This window comes from Cavia porcellus, unplaced genomic scaffold, assembly GCF_034190915.1.
Source record: "Cavia porcellus strain 051 isolate PalLab524CR breed Dunkin Hartley unplaced genomic scaffold, mCavPor4.1 scaffold_15, whole genome shotgun sequence".
Classification (NCBI taxonomy): domain Eukaryota; kingdom Metazoa; phylum Chordata; class Mammalia; order Rodentia; family Caviidae; genus Cavia; species Cavia porcellus.
The window spans coordinates 11,132,151-11,154,987 of record NW_026947498.1 but is presented as its reverse complement, the minus strand read 5'-3'; the positions used below and the strand labels follow the sequence as shown (position 1 = coordinate 11,154,987).

At 40.6% G+C, this 22,837-nt stretch overlaps 1 protein-coding gene across 21 annotated transcripts in view; it reads right to left on the bottom strand.

Annotated features, from left to right (window-relative positions):
- Pcbp3 (poly(rC) binding protein 3) overlaps window positions 1-22,016 on the bottom strand; it is a 277,081-nt gene extending 255,065 nt beyond the window's left edge. For 20 of the 21 annotated variants that reach the window (XR_010039336.1, XM_063224651.1, XM_063224652.1 and 17 more), the window contains exon 1: window positions 21,867-22,016. The gene's annotated coding sequence lies outside the window, so the exon portion shown is untranslated. The remainder of the gene's footprint in view (window positions 1-21,866) is intronic. The other variant, XM_063224653.1, reaches the window with a different exon arrangement.
- Window positions 22,017-22,837: the final 821 nt, after the last annotated feature.

Here is a 22,837-nt window from a genome sequence, read left to right as displayed (position 1 = left end):
AGAAGCAGATGATGGGTGCCACATAAGAGCATGTCCAAAGCAAGAGGCCCCTGTGGAAATCCCAATGTACCAGGGGAGGGGACAATGCCGTGTGGGGGCCGTAGGCCGGTTTCAAGTGGTAGAGACTAAAGCCAGCCCAGGCATGGGTCACAGACAACTTTTAGAATCATAAGCCTTTATTTTATTCCAACACCTTCCTATAAAGCAAGTTACTACACCTGTGTCAGTATCAGTCTTTATGCTAGTCACGTGGGTAAAACATAGGTCACCTCTGAAAATTCCATGAACTCAAAACACAACTTACTGAGCAGATCTGAAGAAGCATGGCTTCAAATGAACAATTTCTCAGTAAGCAAAGTAGTCTGCTTCATTATTATCTCTTTAACTAATGAGAAAATTAACTAAGTCCAAACAATTCAGAGAGTTTAATCAAAAGAAATTATGAAAGACATTAGTAAAAAACATGGTGGCAGTATTTTTGGAACAACAGTTTGTGTCCCCTAAAGGTTCTCATGTGGGAATTTATTTCTCAGAGTGGCAGTACAGGGAAGTGATGGACATTTAAGAGGAAAGGCCTATTGGAAGGTCTTCAGGTCACTGAGGGTGTGAGGCAATCATGTGGCACCCTTAAAGCCTGTCTTTCCCTCTTTCTGCTTGATATGGAACCTGCTTGATCCAAATTTGCTATGGGCAATGAGGAGATGTAGCCAAGGGGTGGCCTTTGCCACACCTCTGCACTATGCCATGGACTTGTACCTCCAGAACTGTGAGTTACCATAACCCTCCTTTTCTTTGCAGATGGCCTATGTCAGGCAACTCACTACAGTAATGAAAATCTAATATAATGGAAATGACAAAATTTCAAGTTAAAGTACCAGGGATAATTATTAGCTGTTATACCAGGAATAACTGTAAACTGTGTTTTACATGAAGCATCACCACTGTGGACTGTTCCTCCACCTGCTTAGGAATAATAAGGGATGGAGCTCAGAATTCTCTGGAAAAGCACCTGCTATGGTTTCCATATGGGAATGTTCCTCAGTGGTCCATGTGTTGACAACTTGGTTCCCAGGGAAGCACTACAGGTAGGTGGTGAAACATTTAGGAGGAGGTCAGTATGAAGGACCCTTGCAGGGTACCACGGGGCCCAAGTCTCTCAGTCCCTTGCTGTCTCCTGGCTCAAACTGTAAGACATGATGTGCCACAGGCCTGATGCCATGGAGCCACAGAATCTTGAACTGTAACCTCCAGAACCATCTGCCAAAATAAATCATTTCTCTTTATACTTAAATTGTCAAAGGTATTTTAATATAATGACACAAAGGTGACTGATACAGCACCAAGCTCAGTGAAGTTCACAGCAAGGCACAATCACAGGGCCTCTTCCTTCTCTTATGCTGTCAGTTTCAGATCAGCTTGGGTGCCTGAGAGCAGGAGCACTTGGCCTCAGAGAATGAACTTAGTGTAGCAAATAAATTATTCATCCTGTAAAAGTACTTCAGGATAAAATAATAATGCCTTCTCTACCCAGGGAGCTTTCCTACTGAATACGTTTCACGTTGGTCATCTCTCATTACACTTCCATTCTCATTACAAGGGCCCCAGAAGAGGCACAGGCCAGGTATTTGTGCTGCCTTTCTTCAGGACAGAAACAGACTCAAAGCAAAGAGGCTGGGCACCAGGCCACAGCAGGTAGACAGGGCTGCCCCTGAGAATTGTCCACTGCACCTGGGATTTAAAACAGCTTTCTTCATCCACTCTACATATCTTATTTATATTCCACCATATTCCCCAAAAAGTGAAGTGCCTAGTTTTTTCTTAATCAAAGAGATCAGAAAAGGCTTGGTTTTCTAACATGAACACAGTTAAAAATAAAAAGATGAAGTGCCATGCCATGTCTTTTTAAATGTCTGCCCAAAAAATTGCCACAAATGCATAGCTCCGTTTCCAAGCAGTGGAGAAACAGAGAGAAATAGAAAATAGGTCAAACAATTCCCAAAGAAAGAGTTTAGATCAGAAACTTTCCCCTTTTAAATTCACTATCATTAAACACATATTTCAACAAAGATGAATTAATACAGAAATGGATTCTTTGAAGAGGGGTGATGGCAGAATAAAAACCATTGTCAGGGAGCTGGTAATGAGAAAGACCTACTTTACGCACTGCAAAGCATTTGGTGAAACTGTTATCTAGCTCACCGAAGACATACCATGTACACACCCAACCTCCAAATCAAGGAGAGAAGAAAAAAGAAGCCCAACCACTGAGGAAACTACTACCCATTTTGCTCCACTGAGCATCATAGAAAGAGACAAGTTAAGGCAAACACCAAGCAATTTCAGGCAGTCAGAAAAGCATCTACAGTCAACCCAGAAACATGGGCCTACCCTAGTGGGAAAAGTCATCCTACCTGCACCCCAAGAGCAAGAGGTAAGGCGCAAGTATCATGCACTGCCCTGTGAAGACACCTCAGCTGAAGAGTGGCTCAACTGGCCACACAGATGAGATCACAGAGTTTCTCTCTACCCTCACCCTTGCCGATTTGGAATCAGATGTAAGAAACCACTCTCAGTTTGTACTGGAGCCTTAAAGTGCTATACTTCAAACAGGTAAAGTCCTAAAAAGCAAGCCAGCTCTCTCAGGCACAGCAGTTCTGTTCCGCTTATCTGGTGGGCCTCAAGACTACTGGATTAGGGGACTCCTTTAACCACCTAACAATTCACCCCAAGCATCACTTGGGCAGCTCAGGCATTTGTTTATATACTGAGTGTTTTTCAACCAGTTGACTCATATTGAACAAATTTGATAAAACTGTCTTTTTATATTTCCTGTAATATTATCTTATAAAAATTAACGGAAGAGGGCCAGGGATCTAGCTCAGTGGCATAGTGTCTGTCTGGCAAGCCTGAGGTCCTGAGTTCAATTCCCAATATCAAAAAAAAAAAAAAAATTAATAGAAGAGCTGGATATGATGGTGCATGCCTCAAATCTCAGCACTCAGGAGGCTAAGGCCAGAGCATCACTGCAAGTTTGAGACCACCCTGGGTTACACAGTGAGTTCAAGGTCAGCCTGAACTGCATAGTGAAACCCTTTCTCAAAAAGACAAAAAAAAAAGAAAGAAACTGCAATTTGGTCATCCTGTATTTAAATAATCGGACTGGTAAGTGATCAACACTGAACAACTTTATATGTATTGAGTAAAATCTCTCCAAAAACAATAATTGACCTAGATCTCAAATCATTCCTCAAAATTATCTGTAAATACAATGTCTAACACACAAAGAACTAGACACAATGAGAAAAACAGCAGCAGTCACAGAAATCAAAAACAGCCACAAAGACATAAGAAGTTGAAATTATTCAATACACACTATCAAAACAAACAAAAAAGCCAGGGATTTAGTTTAGCGGCATAAGGTCATGAGTTCCATTCCTGGTACCAAAAAAAGTAGTAGTTTTGGTTTTTTAATCTAAAACTAAAAATTTTTTTAAAAATTAAGTCTATTAGTTCCTACTGACAAAATAATGAGTGAACTAGAAACCATATCCAAGAAAACATCCAAACTAAAATATGAGAGACCAAAATCTGAGAAAACAAGAAAGGGCATGAGAATGAATATTTAGCAAGATATCTAATACATATTTAATCTTCACATCAAAAGAAAAAAGATAATGCAAAAGCAGTATCTGAAGACAAAAGCAGCAAAGTTGTCAGACTTGTGAAGATACCATGCCCTGGACTGAAGCAGCAGCATGCCCCAAGCAGGGATGATGCACTTAGTGAACCCACAGCAGCCTAAGGACAGTGAGAAAACCCTCTAATAGCAACAAGTGATATGCAGGTTTCCTGCCCAGGAATGGCAGTTACATTGACCACTGACCAGCTGACGTGCAAAAGCAAAACACAGCACACACTATGGGAAGTGACCTCCAATGCGCTAGAAGATCAATGTTAAATTCAACATACAGGAAAGACATCATTTTAAACAGATGTTAGGGGGTAGTGAAAATAGCAAAGTGAAACCTTTCAAAAATCCCCTTTCATAAAAATAAGGAAAAAGAAAAAATTGCCCAAATTAACTTTTTCAGGAATCTAAAATTTAACCCAAAATTTCCCACAATCTGGGTAACACTAGTTAAAGGAAAAAATGGTTGCATAGCCACAGAAAATCTGTAGTGTTTTACTTGACTTATTCTCATTTTTTCACATCCCACGTCAGGAACTCCACTGTGGTCTTGAAAACCATCTGACACAGATAACAGGTTATGGGTTACAGTTGAAGACTGTCTTTACTTGGCCTGGCTCCAAACAGGCCCAGTGTAAAAAGCATTTTCCTCAAGCCAAGCACAGCTGTAATTCCAGCTGCTCAGGAAGCGGGGGCAGGAGGATCACCAGTTTGAGGCCAGCCTAGTCAATTTAGCAAGATCCTGTCTCAAAAAATTTTAAAAGGCTGAGATGTAGCTTGGTGGTAGAGTGCTTGGCTAGTATATGTAAGGCCCTGGGTTAATTGCCAGTACTCAAAATTCAAACAGAGATATTTTCCTCAAAGGTTTCCATCAAAATAATTAGAGGCAAATGTTTAATTATATGCCTACCTGAGACACTGGACAAAGCTTTAAGCAAACACAGGTTAATCGAATACTTACATGGAAAAGACTGAGAATAAGATTTGAAAAACTAATATACCCTTGGAAAGCTAGGAAGCCAGGTGAACACACAGAGCTCACAGCTGTATGAATCCCCAGGAAAGCAACGAGGCTGCCCTGAGCTGACCCTAAGTGGTCTCTGAGACTGCACAAGCAAGAGGTGAAGGCAAAGGCTGAGTCGTACACTAGCCTCACACATATATGTCGTTCTCCAAAGAGACTGAAGACTTAACTGTTTCAGGTGTTTAAGGGAAGCTCTGTCCAGTCATTAGCTGACCACTCAGCTAACTGAGGAGAGACTTTAGTGGAGATGGGTGACAAGAATTCAGATTACACAGTTCAGGGAAGTCATCAAACAAACAAACAAACAAAAAAAAAACTTAGGAAAGGGAGTACTGGATTTCCAGAGTTGCTACGTTACATTATTTAAAATACAGGTTTCAGCCAGCTGTGGTGACAAACCCTGTAATCCTAGCACTCGGAAGGCTAAGGCAGGAGGATGGCTGGGAGTTGTAACCTGAGCTACATGGTAAATTCAAGGTCAGCATGAACTATATAGTGAAATGCTGGCCAAAAAAAAAAAAAAACCTCAAAAAGAAAAAATAATGTTAGACTATGACATAAAAACTTAATCTAGTTTAAGCATATTTAAGAGTCAAAGGGGTAAAAAGAACTAAAGGAAACTATATCTAAAAGACTAAAAATCAATAATTCACTAAAAAGCTAACACAACACATGAACTGAAAACTTAATATTAAGATGGAATACTCCATGTCTGAGTGCATTTTGTATTGCTCTAGCAAAATACCTGAGTCTGGTGACTTATGAAGAGGTTTATTTGGCTCCTGATTCTGGCTGGGGTCCACACAACCCAGAGCCAATGTTCTGGCCTGGGCTTCCAGCTGCATCATGACATGGCACAGATGCATCAGGAATGTGCTGCAAGGTCAGAGGGGCACATGTGTGAACAAGGAAGCATGAAGGATGTGGGAAGTTGTCAATTTCTCTCAAAGCAAATGCTCCTGCAGAGTGAGGGACACTCCAGAGAGGAAAGCATTAGTCTCTCTTAAAGTCCCGTAAGTACCTCTCACCAGGCCTCATCTCTGAGAGCTCCTGCCATGTGAATGGTGGGGACAAAACACATCCACACTATGGCAATCTCCATAGTAATCTATAGATTCAATGCAAGCCCCATCAAAACTCCAGATTTTGCAGAAATTGACAAAGTAATCCTAAAAATCATGTTATGTACACATACCAACTTCCAACAAGGAATATAAATATTATGTACTACACACATGAACTAATGAACTACAAATTTTAAGAAAAAGAAATTGAAACATAAGATATGCAACAGCTAAAATAACCGTAAGAAAGTCGATGATGGAGGACAAAGCTACAATAATCAAGACTGTGTTCAGTTGTCACAAAAACAAACATATAAGTCAAAGGAACAGCATAGAGAGTCCAGATACAAACTCATTTTAAAACCAACTGACTGTTGGGGATTTAGCTCAGCAGCATAAGTGCCTGCCTTGTAAGCACGAGTTCAATCCCCAGTACCAAAAACAAGCCAAAAAACCAACTGACTTTTGACAAAAGTGCTAAAACCATTCAGTGTGAAAATAGTCATCTTAACAAATGGTACTAGGATAATAGGATAGTCATATGCAAAGCAGTGAAGTTAACTCCTCCCTTACACTATATACAAAAGTTAACTCAAAACAGCTCTATTTGGTGGTGCATATCTATAATCCCTGCTACTCAAGAGGCTAAAGCAGGAGAACGTCAGTTCAAGAATCAATCTGGGCAATATAATAAGGCTATGTCTCAAAAAAAAAAATCAAAATTCATCAAAAGCCTACATGTAAGAGCAGAAACTATAAAATTCTTCGAATAAAATATATAAATCATTGTACACTTGAATTAGAAAGTGTCTTTGTTGTTGTTGTTGTTGTTGTTTTTTAGTTTCCTGTAAACTTGAGAATGAACCAGGGATTCATACATGCATTCGACCACTGAGCTATACCCGTAGGACAACAATGTTGTCTTACATATGTCATTTAAAGCACAAGCACACGTGAAAAAGACAGATGAACTGGACTTCAACAAAATTAAGACCTTTTGTGCATCAAAGGCTACTGTCAAGAAAGTGAAAAGACCACTACTGGAGGGGAAATATTTGCAAACCATAGATCTGATAACAGATTAATAGACAGAATATATGAAGAATTCTTACAACTCAAAAATAAGGAGTCAAACAATCCAATTTTAAAATGGACAAAGTACATTGTCCATTTAAAATGGACAAAATACAAAAAATATTTATATAAATGGCCAATAAGTACATGAAAAAATGCTCAACATCATTATGAAAATGCTAATCAGTACCACAATAATACCACAATGAGGATGTCTGTAATAAAAACACTAGAAAATAAGAAGTTCTGGAGAGGAACTGGGGATGTAGCTCAGTGGCAGAGGACTTGCCTCAGATGTGTGAGGCACTGAGTTCAGTCCCCAGCACATGGAAAAAAAGAAAGACTAGAAAAGAAAATGTTGAAAAGGATGTGGGAAAAGTGGAACACTCATACACTGCTGGTAGGAATATAAAATGATGCATTATCTTTAGAAAATACTTTGATGATTAATCAAAAAGTTAATTATTATATGACCCAGCAATTCCACCCCTCAGTATAATCCAAAGAAAACCAAAAACACATATCCATGCAAAAACTTGCACATACTGTTCATAGCTTATTGTTCATAATAAAGAATCAGAAACAAGCCTAATGTCCACCTACTCATGAGTAGGCAAACAAAATGGCATGTATTGTCATGTATCTATATAACTGAATACAATTCAACCCCTAAAAGGAATTAAATACTGAGACATACTACAAAATGGATGAAGCTTGAAAATATTATTAAGTGAAAAAAGCCAAATACAAATTGTATGATTCCAGTCATATAGAATGGGAAAACCCTTAGAGACAGAAGCAGATTAATAGCTTCCACAGACTGAGAGAGGAAAGAACAGGGAGTCACTACTAATGTATATATTACTTTTAAGATGATGAAAATGTTATGGAATCAAGTAGTGATGAAGATACCACAACCTTATAAATATATCAAAACCACAGAGTTATAAACTGTAATACAGGATGAATTTTACGGTATATTAATTAAACAAAAAAATGAATGAATCAAAAAAATTTTTAAAGGTGAATAAGAAGAGTTTTAGAAAAAATACAGAGTATATACTATCAGCTGACCTGCAATAAAGGAATTTATAGACACCTATGTGGGTAGAAGGGACATGATCCCAGGATAAAAGACAGAAATGTAAGCAAGCAACAAAGATCAAAGAAAGGAAGAAAATGTAAATAAATCTAAATATACACTTACTATCAACATAATACAGTTAATATCAACATCATTAACATAAGACAATATCATCTCATTGAATTTTTAAAAATATAAAATTAAGGGTGGGGATTTAGTTCAGTGGAATAAGCATGCCTGGAAAGCACAAGGTCTTGAGTTCGATCCCCAGTACCAAAAAAAAAAATTATATAGATAGAGAGATAGATAAAATTAAAACAGTATCAAGCACATTTATATATACATAAAGACAATGTGAGTAGAGTTTAAATTCTATAAAATATTTGACTTTTGCTTTGTTTAGGAGGAAGATAAAGGGGTAACTTCATTATCTAGATAAGTTAATATCAAATTACCTAATTTCATAAGCATTAAAAGAAAAATAGAACATAAGCTCCCATTAAATGGAGAAGATGGAAAAATGTATGATATTTTAAAATTACAGTGTCAGTTTAAAATAATACAAGAAAATAAAAAATGGGGGACAAAAGAACATAATAGGATTGTGGATTTAAACACAAATATGTCATTAGCTACATTTAATGTAAATGAATTGCAAGTTTCAACACAAAGACAAAAATTGTCAATTAGATTTTTCAAAATCTAGCAGTCTTCTCTTGCAAGGAGGTATCTGAAGTATAAAGCTGAAAGTAAAATAAAAACAAAGATATTTTGCAAATATGAGTCTAAAAAATTTGGTCTGGGTCTATGAACATCAGACACACTGACTAAAAAAGCAAAGACACATTAGCAACTCAATTCATCAGGAAGACACAGAATTTTAAATCTGCATACCCCTAATAGCAGTGTCTTCAAACAGACAAATAAAATTTGACAGAACTACAAGGAGAAATAAAATAAATCCATAATCATGTTAAAATCCCACTGTAGGTACTAAAAAGAATCAACAAATGGGATCTTATCCCATTCAAAAGCTTTTTCACAGCAAAAGAAATTACCAATAGAGTGAAAGACAACCCCAGAGTATAGGAAAAAAATTTAGCCAGTTGTCCTTAGACAAAGGACTTATATCTAGAACATATAAAAAACTGAAAAAAAATTAGACCCTCTAAATTTAAAGATCCAGTCCAAAAATGGGCATTTGAGATGAAGACATACTTCTTAGAAGAAGAAATACAAACAGCAAATAAATATATAAAAAATGTTCAACATCACTGGTAATTGGAGAGATGCAAATTAAAACAACACTGAGATTCCATCTCACCCCAGAAAGAATGGATAGTATCAAGAAATCAACCAACAAAAAATGCAGGAGGGGCTGTGGGGAAAAAAAGAACCCTTCTCTACTGTTGGTGGAAGTGTAGACTGGTATGACCACTGTGGAAATCAGTGTGGAGAGTGTTTAAAAAACCAGGATTAGAGATTCCATTTGATCTGACAATTCCCTTGCTTGATATCCTTTCAGAATTAAAAATATCACTCCACAGCCAAATCTGCACAGTCATGTTTACAGCAGCACAGTTTGTAACAGCTAATTCTTGGAAACAACTCAAATACTCATCAATGGAGGAATGGCTAAAAAAGATGTGGTTTTTTTTTTCTACAATGGAGTACTACTCAGCCATAAAGAATATAAACCTGAGACATTCCCAGGTAAATGGATGAACCTTGAGACCATACTCTTAAGTAAAATAAATCAGACACACATGTAAATATCACATCCTTTCTTACGTGTGAGAAACTAAAAGGAAAAATAGGGACCAAAGTGGATAATACATATTGTGAAACACGAAGAAATTGTTCAAATGAAAGGGAAACTATGGAGGGAAAAGGAAAAAAGTGAAAAAAAAAATGATAAAGGAAGTATAAAATGGAAACAAAGCTTTGTAAATAAAGAGAGAAGAGGGGCTGAAGGAGGAGAGGGGGTTGAAAAAAAGAGAGAGAAGCTAGGTGTGGTGATGCACACCTGTAATCCCAGGACTTGGAAGGCTGAGGCAGGAGGATTGTTGCAAGTTTGAGACCAGCCTGGGATACAAAGTGAGTTTAAGAAGGCTAGCCTGAACTGCATAGTGAGACCCTGTCTCAAAAGAGAGAAAGAGAGAGAGAGAGAGAGAGAGAGAGAGAGACAGACCGACAGACACAGAAACCAGGATATACCAAGTACAGGTACAAATTCCCTATGATGAATGTGATCATTATGTATACCTCTAAATTGTACCTATAAACTTAATTTTAAAAAGAGATTATATAATCATTATTCATAACATGTATAATAATCAGACTTAAACTAAGAAGAAAACAGGTATGATAAATTTATCAACAGAGCCAAACACAATATACAGTACTTTGAACCCAAACATTTGCAAGCACACAGGAATATCTGAGAAAATCAGATTAGCAAATTTCAAAAGGTTGAAATCATAAAATGCAAGATCTTTGAGTGATCTAGCTATGCTAAAGAAAGTAAAATTTAAAAAATATGCATTAATTTTCTGGGAAAAAATAAATGATAAAATATACGTATGTCTGGAAACTTTAAAATATCTTTCTGAAGTACACAGGAAAAATCATAATTGAAATTAGAAAATATATTAAACAATAATGAAATACTTCAAGTCAAACTCTATGATACAGCTGAAGTATTATTTATAAAGAAATCCCCTTAAGTGCATATACTACAAAAAGAAAAAAGTTACAAACAAAAAAGTATTCATCTCAGAAACAGAAAAGCTACAAAAAAAAGTAAAATTATGAATCAGTTTCATTCACAGACATAGATGCAAAATTTCCAAAATACTGATTTTCAAGATTCAGCCATCCACTATAAGAAGGAGCCAACACAATCAAGTTATATTTCTACAGTGGTCATCCACAGTAGTGGGCTTAACAAGACTTTATTATACTTTTGATACTAATTATTATTTTAGAAGTTTTCAAAATAAACACCCACTACTTTAGGATCAGGAAAAATATTTTTGAATTAGTAATACTCTCATCTTTTATAATGTCACCTACTTAAAAATGGCAAGAACAGAAAGGCTGGCTCAGAACAGCTATTTTATCTGAGTAATGCAAGGCTACAAGGTGTTTTGTATCTCAGTGACTCTGTTTAGTTCACTGAGAACAAAGAAAGGGTAGAGAGTAGGAAAAGATTTACAAAGACAAAGATGTGATAATCTGTAAGCTTTTTCCCAAACATTAATGGAGCAATCTCATACACAAGGATGTCTATAAATAGACTCCATATTGCACTTTAATGAATAATTTAAGAGCACTCTGCAAAGAGGGTTAAGAAAACAGGAACCTAAATGCTCAAAAATCAATAGTTCTTTCTTATCCCTACCTGCTGAGTAACAAAAACAGACATCTAAGTTTTATAATACTTTTTAGAAATGCTGGAAGCTAGACAGTTAAGTATCAAAGGGTTTAAAAACATTTGCAAGTCTGGGCTAATTGTTCTGCCTTTGGAAACATTCTTCAGAAGTAGCTAGCAATCTACACAATGATTTTGTACAAAATACATATGATTATGGTTTGTGTCTAAATGCCCTCCCAAAGCCTCATGCAGTCAGGAGGCACACGGTTTTTGGAGGTAGCCAAATCTAGAGTTTGTGACTGATTCATAGTGCAATTCTGGGTTTAAGAGATTGAGGGGTTGAGGTAGGGTGATTGGTGGATCACTCCACTGACTGGATTGGCACCACCCTAATATCAGCAGTCTGGATAAGATAAAAAGGGAAGTAAGAGGCTTGTTTCCTCCTTTTGCTCTTGTATTTGGTATCTTCCACCACTATGATCTGTTTCCCCTCTGCCACACCACTCTGCCTTGGCATAAACTGATTATGGACTGAAACCTCTACAAATTGTGAACTAAATAAAACTTTCCTTCCTTAACTTTGAGTGTTGGGTATTTTGTCTCAGCAACAAGAGAAAAGTAATTAAGACAGAATTTTGTACCAGAAGTAGGGTTGTTGCTGTGACTATACTGGAACACATGGTTCAAGAGCCTTTGGAAATGGCTGGGAAAAAAGGACCCATTGGAAAAGTTCAGAGACGCCAGCTAGAACGGTAGAGCTGGACTGCCTTAGGTTGTTTTGCATAGGAGATTCTGGTCAGAGCTCAGAAGACCAGAAGACAAACAGAAATTCTGCCAGTAAAACAACAGACTGAGGAGGTTTCTGCTGGAAAGGACTCCATTGGCTACTGGATCCCAGTGACATGTGTCATGCCTTGGCAAAAAGATTATTTGCATTTTTCTCATGTCCAGAGACTTTGCCTGAGGCTGAGATTAAGGGTGGCAGACTAATTAATCTAGTGGAAGAAATCTCAATGCAGTCAAATGTTAAAATGGTAGCATAGCTACTGTTAGGGGATTTTAGCAAAATTTATATTGAGCATCAACAACAAAAAGCCCATCAGAATGATTTAAAATGTGATTTTGGCCAGAAAGGAAACTCCAGTAAAGTATAGACTGTGAAGACAGAGCAGAGGAGATCCTGATTTCTGAAAAGAAACTGCAGACTAGGAAAAATATTCTAAAGGCATTACAAGAAGCATCAAGATTCCACTTTTCCAGTCTCAAAATTGCAAAAGTGAAAGACTGTGCTTTCAAACCCAGACTGCCATGTTCCAGAATGGTGGCAGCCATACCGTGTTCCACAATGACAGCAACTGCACCATGTTCCAGAATGGCATTGGCCACAGAATTTGTTCCTCAGAATTGGATTCAGAGTGCCCAGTAACCCAGCCACTTAACTCCTACAACCACAAGAGAGAAAAGACTGGCTATTGCTCCAGCTGGTAGCCGACTTTGGCATCATCCACATGATGCTAGTTTTAGACACACATAGATTTCAGAAGCCCTGGGAGGCCAGGCAATGTGCCCCTGACAAGGGAGTACATGAAGTTGTAAGGGTGAAACTAAAAGTGCAGTGGAGACCCCAGAAGTTTGGAGAAGCCAACAATACAGATCATCTGAGGAAACCTGCAAGGAGGGAGTAAAGTGGGCCTAAAAAAGAAGCCATGGGAGCCACTACCACCCAGAAGTACCATAGGGGAAGAACCACCTAAGTCCTTTAGAGCTCACAACTGGCCACAGATTGCCTCAGATGCTGCAGATAAAACTATAGGACTTAATGTTTGCCCTGCTGGATTTTGGACTTGCTTTGATCCCATTCCTTTGTACCCCCATTTGTAACTTTTGGAATGAAAATGGTTAGCTTGTGCCACTGAATGCTGGAAATGTTTAACTTTATTTTCATTTGTACAGTAGCTCACAGCTAAGAGTTTGGCTTAAATCTCAGAGGAGGCTTAGGACTTGGACTTTTCAGCAATGCTGAATGTTAGGACCTCGCCAACTCATGGAGATGGACTAAATGCCTTTTACATAAAGGCATTTAGGATGTGCATGAGTCTTTGGAGGGCTAGGAATGTTATGGTTTGTATAGACGTCCCCTCAAATCATGCAGTCATGGAAGGGCAGAATGCTTTGAAGGCAGCTGAATTTAGAGTCTGTGATTGGGTTGGGAGTGCTACACCCACCCTAGAATGGGTAGCCTACATATAATATAAAGGTGGAAAAAGGCTAATTGCTCCCTTTTGTGCTTGTTATTTTTGTTGTCTTCTGTCTCCATGACCTGTCACCCCTCTGCCACACCACCCCATCTTGGAACAAGCTGATTATGGACTGAAACCTCTATAACCTATGAGCTAAATAAACCTTTCCCTCTTTAACTTTGGGTGTTGGATATTTTGTCCCAGCAACAAGAGAAAAGTAGCTAAGACACACACCAAAGTGTTATTTATGAAGGCAAACATTTTAAAGCAACAGCAATGTCATCTAAACCAGGCATGGCAGTGCCTGCCATGAGTTTGAGGCCAGCTTAGCTACATAAGGGGGCTTAAGGTCAGCCTGCACTATACAGTGAGACCCTGTTTCCAAAAAAACTGTATAAGAAAATGATTCAATAAATTGGGATACCCACTGGGATAATACAATGCCACTCAAAATCATATTTCAGAAGACTATTGTGATAGAAGGGCATGCTCATGAATTAGCAAAAGTAATTAAAAGTTTTTAATCTCCATTAATTTTGGTGTTCAAGATTGAACTCGCCTACTAAATCTGTGCTCACTGAGCTATACTCTCACCTCAAAGGAAAAAATTGTTTATAAAATATATTAAGAATGAATCTCAACTTTAGGATGTGCTTATTATGCATATATATATTTTTTTTAAAAATTGGATATCCTTACGTACTTTTAGATGATGTTTGCTTTCTTTCTACTTTCCCATTTGCTCCAATTTTTCTATATAAAATATCTATTACTTTAAAAAGTAGCAAAGACCAGGCATGGTGGCCACTATATAACCCCAGAATGCTGGCATGCTGAATAGGAATCATAAATTCAAGCCTAGTCTGGCCAATTTAGCCATTTAGTGAGTCCTTGTCTCAAAATAAAAAATAAAAAAGGGCTGGGAATGTAGTTCAGTGCAAAGGTTCTGGGTTCAATCTCTAGTACCACAAAAATAAACAGAAAATGATTTTAAAAATAAAATATATGATAAACAGATTACTTCAAATAGATTTTACAATCTTCAGCAATACCGATCTACTTCAGCAAGGTAACTAGGAGATCGGTAAAGATCTATGTCACATTAATTTTCCATCTTCTTTTATTTTTTTTAAACTAGGGACTGAACTCAGAGCTTTCACGTTTAGGCACATCCAAAATCTGTTTTTTACTTTGAGACAGGACCTCACAAAATTGCTCAAGCTAGGTTTGAACTTGGGACCCTCCTGCCTCAGCCTCACAGAGTACTGGGATTACAGGCACACACCTGCACAGACTACAAATTAGCTTCCTCCTGCTGTGTAACAAGCTATCACAAACTTAGCATCTTAAACAAAATATGAGTACCAATCTGTGAAGCAGAAGCTGAAACAGTTTAACTGGTCTCCTACTCAGAGTCCCACCAAGCTGCAGTCAAGATGCCAGCCAGACTGCGCTCTAACCTAAAGGTTTGGCCCAGGGAGAGCCTGCTTACATTACTGGCAACATTAGTTTCCTGGTGCTGTAGAACTGAGCCCCCTGCTTCCAGCTGACTGTCCTGGGAGCCTACCCTCAGCTTCCCCACCACCGCCATTTACTTCATGAAGCCAACAAACTCTGTACACCAAGACCTTAGCAAGATGGGATTTTATACATCACAATATAATAGTGGAAGTGGCATATCTTATGTGTTAGAAGTCAGGTTCCACTCACTCTTGAGCAGGGGGATTCTTCAAGGCCATGAATATTAGCAAACAGGGATCATGATGGGATCACTTTAACAGAGCTGTCCATTTTACTCAGCTTCCCAGTTCAATGCCCAGGCCAAGAAAGGACACTTGGACTTGGATCAACTGACCACTCACAAGCAAAACCACCCTGCTCTCTGCACTGCAGAGACAGGGCAGTAGTGTAGGAAACAGTAAACGAAGAATTCACCAAGGGTTGGATTTAACAGAGAGCTGCCATATAACAGGTAGGACTTGTACCAGTCTTGCAGGAAGATTAAGATTTAAGTCAATGAGAAGGAAAGAGAAAGGGAAATGTTTCCTCCAAAACAAGGAGTGGCAGAGAGCAGAATTCTATAAATCAGTTCTGGAGAGAGCTCATAGGATATGACTATGATTTGCATTTCTATGATTTGCATGGACCCAAAGGTCCAAATGTAAAGACTGGACCCCAGAGAGGGCTTTGAAGAGATTGGAACCTAGTTGGAGGTCGTCAGCCCTCCCACTACAGAACTAGAGTGTCTCTGTCTCTGTCTCTGTCTCTCTCTCTCTCTCTCTCTCTCTCTCTCTCTCTCTCTCTCTCTCTCTCTGTCTCTCTCTGCTTCCTAGCTCAAGATGCTGCCATCTCTAAAATATGCTTCTGCCATCTACTGCCCTCACCAGAGGCCCAAACACAAGGACGTCGCCAGTCTTGCACCTGAACTTCCAGAACCTTGAGCCAAAATAAACCTCTCTTTACTTTGTAAGTAGCTTGTGTTGTTAGAGTAATGCAATGTAGACTACACTATATGGTTTGTTCATAACATATACAAACCACACATGATATTTAACGACATTATACTAGGTTCCATGATAACCAACATGCTTTAAAAACCTATGGACAAAACTGATTGAGTATTTTTGGCTTTCAACCTGAAGCAGCACAGAGAAAATGGGAGAGCTAAGGAGACAAAGGATGCGGCCTTTAATGCGGGCATGGGAGAGCTTTACAGGGCAGGGGCTACAGAGGCTCTCAAACGAGAACAAAGAAGTGGGACTACTTTCATCAGTTTTGGCTGGGGGAGGAGTTTGGGAAGAGGGCAAGATGACATAGTAACTGCTGATTTGAAGGAGCATCTGCCTTCAACAGGAGACAGAAAGATTTACTGGGGCCTGGAGGTGGAGGCTTCAGTGGTTGTGGAGTCTTGGGGACTGGAAAGGGCTTAGCATACACAGAAAGAGAGCCAGAAGTTTATCTCTGGAATGAGAAAGACAATGTAGAAGTTACTCTTGGGGAGAGAAGCTGTTTCTCTGGGCCCAGTACCCAGTTGAGAGGACACAGCAAAACCCAGGCTTGCAGAACCTATCAAAGACCAGGAAGCAACACAGTATATGTTCTGGCTCTGCAGCACTGACAGTAACTAGCTTTCCTAGTTGGGTGAATATTAATAATATTTAACAGTTTCACTTTTCCTTACTTTCATGTTATAGAAAATTTCACCTCCCACCTCCATTTGCAAACAAATATGGCCAGAATGACACAAGTATGACCAGTAAAATGTGAGCAGATAGGCCAGAGGTGTTTCCAAAACAATTAACTCTTCATACAAAAGTCTCTACACTCTAAAAGGACCCATACTTGTGCTAGTCAAGAAGTAATTTAGCCAAATTTCCAGGGGACAAAATATCCTCCTTTACAAAACTGTCATACAAAAGAGGAAGGAAAACCTTGGCACCAAATCTAAATAAGGAAACACAGGAAAAGATCATCACTGGCCAGTGCCCCTTATGAACATGTATGCCAGTCCTAATGAAATGCTAGCATATTGCATCAAATAGTGTTATTTAATGTAGTATCTAATGACAAAACAGAGTTTATGCCAAGAAATCATGGTAGCTTAAAGTTTAAAAATTAAGATATTCATTTCAGTCAGAGTTTAAAAAAGAAAAACATTAATTTATCTAAATAAATAGAAAAACATTTGACAAAAACAAAAATTTATTATTTTTACAAAGCTTTTATCAAACTATTAAATGAGACCATCTGTAACCAAAAGAAATCTATCAAAACACAACAACGAAGTTAGTAATTAAAGCTTTCTAAAGATTCTTTTTAAATGAAAAACAGTACAAGGATAATCTTATCCAACTAATATGCAAATTTTCTAGTAGTCCAAATAAAGTAAGATTAATAAATAAAAGATATAAGGACTAGGAAGAAAGAAATTAAATTATCACTATGTACATGGAGAAACAGGAAACTGATCCATACCATTCGTGAATTTTGATAGCATTGCAAAGCACTAGGGAAAAGACAGTTCTCAATAAGTGGCAATGGTACAACTGGTGAGGGATTGGGAAACATTCTAAAATGATTTCTACCTCACACTTCATAAAAAATAAGTTCCCATAAGCGCCTGCCTTGCAAGCATGTGGTCGTGAATTCGGTCCCCAGTACCAATAAAAAAAAAAAAAGCAAATGGAGCTAGTAATTTAGCTCAGCGGCATAAGTGCCTGCCTTGCAAACGCATAGTCGTGAGTTCGATCCTTGGTACCAAAAAAAAAAAAAAAAAAAAAAAAAAAAGTTCCAAATAAAATATAAAAACCAATACTTAAACTTTTTAAAGATGAGAGTATCTTATGACCTTAAAGGAACATGAGACTTCTCAACAATAACCACAAACCAAAAGGAAAAGTTTGATAAAGCTGACTACATTAAAATTAACATCTGTTCATTGAAATGGTATTTTCAAAATGATAAAGAATAGGTCACAAAAACAGAATCCAGAATACATAAAAACTTCTAAAAAACTACAAAAAGTACAACCCAAACAACCAGTGGAATACAATATAAGATTACAGTGTATATGAAAGGAAACCCAAGTAGCCAAAAAATGGGTTAAAAAATCCTCAAATGCACTAGTAATCAAGAACATGCAAATTAAAACAGAATTATTTCATACCTACAAGATTGATACAATTAAAACACCTAAAGATTCAAAAGATTCGTGACTACGTGAAGAATTTGACTACAACAAGGAGGTTGTGACTCCACAATCCCAGGGTACACACCTGGCTCTCTACCCCAGCAACACAGAGGAAAAGAGAGTCACTGTGATGTGACAACCTATGGTGGAGGCTGAGCACTGCCAGCGGAAAGCTGGAAGTGAAAGTCACATACAATAGCATCAGATGCCAGCCTTGCCCAGGAGGTAAATTGGGAATCCAACCATATTTACCTGGGCAAGTGCCACCAAATAACAGTGTACCATTTTAACTTCTAAAGCCAGTGTAATCATCTCTTTTCCTCCTTTGAACTATCCACATCAGACTGCACAGAACAGAGCCCCAACTTGTATCAGTTTCCTGTTGCTACTGCAACTAACTTCCTCAACCTTAGTAGTTTAACACAACTAATATCTTTTCTCTTACAGTTCTGGTGGTCACAGCCAGACATCTCCCTAACTGAGAATCAGTGAATAAGCTCCTCTCTGGAACTGCTAGGGAAAAATTAATTTTCTTGCCTTTTCCCGAGGCTGCCCATGTTCCCTGGCTTGTAACCCTCTTCCACCTTTGAAGCCAGAAACCATGGCTAGATTCCTCTCACCTCAAATCACTCTGACTCTCACTTTTCTGCCTCCCACCTCCATTTGAGGACCCTTATAATTACTTTATGCCCACCTAGGTCATGCAAGATCATTCCTATTTTAAAATCAGCAGCCCTTTACCAGTTACCTTAACTCTTCTTGCTATGTAACCTAACACAAGTACTTGGGATTAGGAAGTGAATACTTGGAAAGCTATCACCCAACCTACCATACAACCTCTCCTCTTCACCACATCCCCACTCCTTAACAATGCCCCATAAACACACCTTCAGCCACCAGACTACACACACACTGTTCTCCAGTTACTAATCTTCTCATCTGCTTCTAATCAATTTATACCTCTCTGTGCCAAAACAATTAAAACCATCTCAAGGGTTCAATTCAAAGGCTACCTCCTCTCTGAAGCTTTCTCTGATCCCAAGTCTAATGAATGCTTCCCTCAACAGACTCACCAGGCTTTTTGTGTATCCTGACTGCACATACTACATGGCCCCCTGCAACTGTCTGTTTACATCTCCTTCCTCAGCCTGAACTGGAGGGCCCTTTAATAATAAGAAATTGGTCTCACTTTCTGAGGGTACCAGATCTTAGTCCAGGGCCTGGCAGAGAATAGGCACTGAGAGGGTATTCTTGGAACTGTGTGAACCAGAAGAAGACTTCCCCAAGGTGCCCTTAGAACTAGTTCAAATGATCATACCAAAGCATCTCAACAATTCAAAGCTTAACTTGGTGCACATTTACTATCATATGGAAGAATCTCTGTACCATAAGTGACGTCCAGCATTATACTGTATTGCTAACCTTTGAGGCAATTCTAGAATAACTGATAAAATTAACCCCAAGGAAAATAAAGTGTTTATCTGAAATGATTTACACTCTTCAAAATTAAACGAGACAGTAAATGTTGCTCTAACATAACAAGAATGCCTAGCAACCACCAACAGCCCACCACACAGCCTCACTCCAGGAAAGGCCTGGAGGTGTGTGGTTGCTGTAAGTGGCACTGTTTAGGGACAAACTGCCCTTGCATGCAGATACACATGCATAATAGTTGTAATAGTTATTTTGTTAGAGGGTGATTATTAACAAAACCATTTCAGTTAATGTCCATGCTTTGTTACTTGATGTTCATACTCCAGCAAGAAAACTCCCACCTGGAAAGAAAGACTAAGTGGAAGAAAGGAAATGCTGAGCCAGCACAATTCTCTGGTTTTTTGTTTTTTGTTTTTTTTTTTTAAATAGTGATATGGTTTGAATGTCTTAAAGATATGCTTACATTCAGATTGAACTTTTAAAATGTGAATTCTGAAATTAATTTTAAAGCATACTGCAAAAAAATCACTTTCACATTGGAAAGGACGTTGGAAGGGAGAAAACATTCTCCACACAGAGAACTGGACAGTGCAGGTTCAGCACCATGGACAGCGGGACGCAGCTGCCCGTGCGTTCCCTTGCTGAGGCTGGGAGTTGACTTGACAGCTACCCAAAATCTAGTGTTCACGCAGTGTAGGATGGGGCAATTCCGACACGCGTGCAAGTGATTTTGTCATGCTTCAAACCACCAGCCTTCTTCACCAATGGGATGAACAACTTCCATCTACCAAAATGCTTCAGTGATCACCTTTATAATTAAACTTCGAGATTTCTGAGAAAACCAAAAGGCTTCACCACGAACACAGGGCTGCACGTCCAAGTACAGAACTCACTGAGACTGCTACACAGCACCTAGCTTTGGGCAGTTGATTGTTTCAAGGTCCGCGTGAGACTTTTCAAATTTATAAATGCAGTATGTGCTTAGGCTCTCTCCAACAAGGAAAACGATCACTTCTTAGTATTAATACAGAATCTGGTAAAGTCACATTCAGTATTATCCTTAACTAGTACTACCTGTAATACCAGAAACAGAGCTCAGAATTTTAAGATAGTGTGGCCAATTTTTTCAACTATAAAGACCCATTTACTACCAAACCTTTTTCAAAACCTTCTAATACTATTAATTGACTAAAAAAGAAATTGTTATATAAATTCCAAAACATGCACTGGACTTGCATTGTTTGAACGGAACATCTACACACAAACAGAAACAGCACTGTTTGATGCAGACGACCTAGCTGGTCAGCAAGTGCGTTAGTATCTGCCTGCTGACACCGCTCTCGTCTGACGACATCTCCAGGAACTTCTCCAGCCGATTTAAGATTCGATGTTCCTTTGCAGTGAACCGTTCTGGGCCAAAACGCCTTTACTGAGATGCTCAGGTGATGAGCTGCTCTCTTGTAAGTCGAGACTGGAGTCAAGACAAGGAAGCGCCTACAAGACCCTTCAAGGCCCAGCTCTGAGGACGACGTCGGAAGAACTGCAGCCGCCAAACCCAGCGTGAGGGGTGCCAGGCCCTGTGCCTGAAAAGCAGCTGGGACCGGGGGACTCTGCACGCCCGGGAGCGGACGGGCCGGCGTCCCACGCGCGGAACTCCCACGACCTCAGGCCGCGGTGGCGCTAGGAAGCCAGGGAAGGCACCCAGGGCCGCGACCCAACTTCAATTAACTTTCCAGTTTCCCACGAAAGTACAGTGCTACGGAGCAGTGAAAAGAGAAAACACCGCAGGCCAAAAGGAAAACTAAACAGTTCCCTGAGCAGTCCCCGAGAGCTGCGCACTGTGGGGACGGAGAGGAACACGTCGGGCGCCCCCGCCCGGAGGAGTAACCGGCGTCTCGGGGCCGAGCGGGAGCGCGGGGAGCGCGGCGGGCAAAGCACTCCGGGCCTCCCTCAGGCGCGCGGCGGTGACCCCGGCGCCGTCCACGGTCCACGGCCCGTGAGCCCCGGGCTCCGGCGGGCGAGCGGGTGGCTCCGGACGGGGATGGGTCGTCCGGGTCCCCGCCGCGCCTTCCCAGGGTCCGCCGGCCGCGACCCCGCCACCTTAAGGGACGCCCGGCAAAGTTCTCCCCGGACCACCCGGTCCCGCGGCCGCTCCTGAGGACCCGGGCCCCAGCCCGCGGCCACGCACTCACCTGTCCCGCGGTGGACGGTGAGCGCAGCTCTGGGCCGCGACTGAGGCCGGGCGGGGCGCGAGGCGGAAGCGACCAAGCCGAGGCACCGCGTCTGAGGGCTGAGGCGACGACAGAGGAGCCTCGCGCTCCAGCCCGAGCGGTGCAAGCGGCGCGACCCGCCCCCTGGCGCCTCTGACCAATCCGAGAACGGCCGCCATCGCTGGCCCCGCCTCTGCCCAAGGGCAGGGCCCACGAAAGCGGGCATCGTGGGCCAATCGGAAGCCGGAAAGTTCTCAGGAGGAAACCAATTAGCTTCGAGGGGCAGGGGCGGGGCCGCGGGCCTGGGGATCTAGCCCTCTTGGTGGTCAGAGATAAAGCCCCACACTGTGAGGTGGGAGGCGGGGCGTCGCGCGGGACTGTCAAGAGCTCTGAGGAGACCAGAACTAGGGCGGGGCCCCGGATAGACCAGAGGCCTTAAGGGGGGCGTGACCTGGGTGGATTGCCGGTCGGGGGCGGGGCCATGTGGGCGTGGCCACATCGTGTGGGCAGAAGCTGGTTGGGCGGGGCCAGAGCAGAAGAGAGGTGGAGTTAGTCTGAGGGGCGGGGCCAGGACGGGGCGGGGCCGGGTGGGGCTAAGTGGAGGTGGGGCGGGCCTCCCTAACTTGGCACCCCACACCCACCTCGCCCTGCCCTGGTGCACCTGTGCCCTCATGCTCTGAGTACCCACCCGCTGCAGCTGCAGGCGCTCCTGTCCTCAGGGACAGTGGCGATCCCAGTCGAAGACTAGCTGCCGACTCTGTCCTGTGGGGACAGAATGTCTTGGTGGTTTCTGATTCACTATCCTTTGTCTTGTTTCCTGCCATGTCCTTTGCTCCGCTCTTATTTTAGTCGTGTCCATCCAGCTCCCCACATCATCTGTGACTGTAGTCTGGTCTCAGTAAAGCTAAAGGCTCAGCACCAAAGGCAGTGAGACAGGTCACAGTATTGCCAGC